The sequence below is a fragment of the Lactuca virosa genome, chromosome 2 (assembly GCF_052849685.1).
Source record: "Lactuca virosa cultivar CGN04683 chromosome 2, Lactuca_virosa_CGN04683_v6, whole genome shotgun sequence".
Lineage (NCBI taxonomy): Eukaryota > Viridiplantae > Streptophyta > Magnoliopsida > Asterales > Asteraceae > Lactuca > Lactuca virosa.
The window spans coordinates 94573971-94577525 of record NC_136427.1 but is presented as its reverse complement, the minus strand read 5'-3'; positions in this window follow the sequence as shown (position 1 = coordinate 94577525).

Here is a 3555-nt window from a genome sequence, read left to right as displayed (position 1 = left end):
CCCACTACCATAACTCCATCTAAGGAACGTTAGCAGAAACGTTGAGAATAGTTCAGTAAAGTGCGAAATTTATATATATGTATATAAATGATAAGGGTATAACTAGAATCATCCCCACTCACGAAATCGTTTCTCCCCATGCAACAGAGTTATGTCTTCACAAGGAGTTAACCAGCCAATAAACAATGCAGCAATCCTGCAGATAGACTCTGCTACTTTTCAAGTTGCGGTCACGGCAGCCGTGACAGCCGTCATGGCACAACTCAATGCTAACAACGCCCACAGAGGTGAAGGCGGTGTTGGCAATTCTAACCGTAGTAACAGTCAAGAACACCAGCGGGTGTCTACCCACGAAGACACCTGAGACCACAAGCCCAAGAGCAAGAAGCGAAAGTTTTGGAACAAAAAGAAGCGCAATCTATCTAAAAAATGCGCTAAAAGACAATAATCCGTGGTTGCCCTTGTAATTACAACATCAGTCCCGACTCATGCCTCGACACTAGCCACAACGTCTGTCACTCAAGCGCCGGTCAGACAATATATGGGAACACTTTCGAAGTGTATCAAGTGTAGCTATCATCACAATGGGATTAGCCGGGTGCCGCACTGTAAAAACTGCAACACGGACGGACATACTGCTCGTTTCTGCAGGAACCAGACCCAGCACATCGCTTCAATCACCTGTACCAGTGTAAGTCCAGTATGCCACTTATGCGCTAAAATGGGACACTTCAAGAGAGACTGTCCAATTGAGAGGAATGACGAGGGAACAAGAGGAGTGTGGCAAACAAACTAGCAGGAGCAACAAGGAACCTTATTAGGACTTTTGTAATGATTCCAACAACAAAAACGTTTAAGTACCATATGTTTGTAATGAATTTGGTATGTTTGCTAAAATTACCGTATTTCAAAAAGTAGTTAAAATACTCTCTCGTTCAATCAAATCAAAGACACTTATATATGATCTTAGGATCATTACCAGTGAGCTGGGATAACTTGGTATATACCTCAGGGTTAATCATAATCAAAATACTACAGACTTAAAGCGAATAATTCCGTCCTGACTCCTGTTCCATGTCTAGTAGTGAGGTTAGGGTAGAGCCACTCACTCGACGATTTCATCAATACCAATTTGCATACGACTTGCATATACCGATCGACCATAGAGTGATCGGTCGGGGATCATGATATAAGGAATCACTACTAGTATTCAGAACACACTTACTACCAGTGCTAGCTGCTGTGGTATGAATCATTTGTAGTAACAATAACATCGATCAAAACGGAACACACTAACAAGAATCACATGATACTCTATCTCCCTAACGAATGATTCGTACGAATACAACTTAACACATGTATTACTAAAAAGCTCTGTTGACGTCATTCGATGTCGATTGGTATAGTCCTCACTTTTCCGATTAAACGGCTACGAAAAGACCCTTCCCCTACCCCACTGAATATCAAAAACCTTCGTCTCTCATAAGCGCAAATCCGACACAGACCTCCGGGTCATCTCTCGCTGTGAAACCCTAAAACACTCATCAGAGGAGTATTATACCTTCCGAAACCTTTCCATAAGTATTTCCAGAAAACCCTTCGTGAATATCACACGTATAACTGGACAAGATCAAGCACAGAAGCTTGGGACGAATACGGTTAGTCTATCACTACTAAGTGTATACGCGAGGATAATATATAATTAAGATTCTATGGATATTGGATGTGTGTTTCCGCCTTATTTCCTGTTCCTTGTCTGGTTGTGGACTTGGGGCAGAGTCACCCATCCAACTGTCTTACCAATCCTAATACGACCTATATACGCAAGTTAATGATAGATGGACCAGGTACGAGTCCTACCATGAACTTCGGGACAAGACTACCCAGGAGTGCGAATGAACGTTCTACCCTCCGAATAAGTCTAGTCTCGTAAACCGAACCCATATGCTCCCTACCGATCTAATCAAAGGAGAAAACACTAAAGCAGACCCTATGCAGCGCTCCGAGGGGAAGTTATTACTTATGACTTAGTATAAATTCGAGAAAGGCTGAAAGCATCTCGAAACCGACGAAGGAACTACACAAATAAGCGACGCAAACCCTCAGAATTGCGGGTTGGTGACCGAGTTCTACTGAAGGCCTCACCATTGAGAAGAATGATATATTTCGGTAAACATGGGAAACTAAATCCAAGGTATATCAGGCCATTCGAAATCCTTGCTAGGATTGGCCCAGTAGCATACAAACTCCGACTGCCCGAAGAACCTAATAATGTCCATCCAACCATCAACGCGTTAAATTTAAAGAAATGTATGTCCGACGAGACTCTTGTGATACCTCTCGACGAAATCAAAGACGCATCCCTGTTGTGAAGGTCTGTTGGATCGTGAAACAAGGACCCGAGTTCACCTGGGAACGCGAAGACCAAATGAAACAAAGGTACCCACATCTATTCCCCAACCCTTGAAGTCCCACTCAAATGCAAATTTCGGGACGAAATTCCTTCTAACAGGGGGATAATGTGACAACCGTCAAATTCAAGTCAAAGTCAACAAGTCACGGTCAAACTTAATTAGTACTTGTATGCTAAAAGTTATTCTATGTATAAAAATGTGCATTTGTATGTCAAGAATTCAAGTGTCTTGAAAAATCTATGTGTTAACAATGTAAAAAACCCTAAAAAGGGAGTTAAACGCATCAAAACGCGACTAAGGACCCTTGCGGGGACTTAAAACAATTATAAACGAAGCATAACGGGACTCGCGAACCTTGCATTACGAGATTATGCGATAATAATGGCTAAGATCAAATCTCTCCCAAATCTCTCCAAGTATGTGAAATCTCTCCCAAATCTCTCCAAGTATGTGAAATCTCTCCAAGTATGTGAAATCTCTCCAAGTATATGAAATCTCTCCCAAATCTCTCCAAGTATGTGAAATCTCTCCCAAATCTCTCCAAGTATGTGAAATCTCTCCCAAATCTCTCCAAGTATGTGAAATCTCTCCAAGTATGTGAAATCTCTCCCAAATCTCTCCAAGTATGTGAAATCTCTCCCAAAATCTCTCTCAAACTTTTTATAGTCATACGGGTCATCCCGACCCTTAACTTGGTCAAAAATCATGCAAAACGGAAAGATTTCTCGAAAAATAGTCATATAGGACCGAAACCCTTCTCAGGAACCGAACCCTCTTAGAGGGAACCTCTTAGAACCGAACTACCCTCTTAGAGCCGAAGCTTCTTAAAGGACCGAAGTCACCTTCCGGTTCGGCCTATTTCGCATGAGAGCCTCCTCAGGACCGTGTTGGATTAATGTCTAAGTCCATAACTATAATTGGTAAGACTTGACCCGACCCGGCATGGTCCATTTGGGTTGCATGGCATCATGCATTTGGATAGACTATAATGAGAGAAATAACACTTAAGGTTGGTTAATATATTATAAGTTCTAATATGTTAATAAGGTTATTTAATTAGTATTGATCAAGAATTAATTTGGAATTAATTAAGTGATCAAAAGGAGACTAATTAAATATATGGGTTGATTGTGTAAATCAT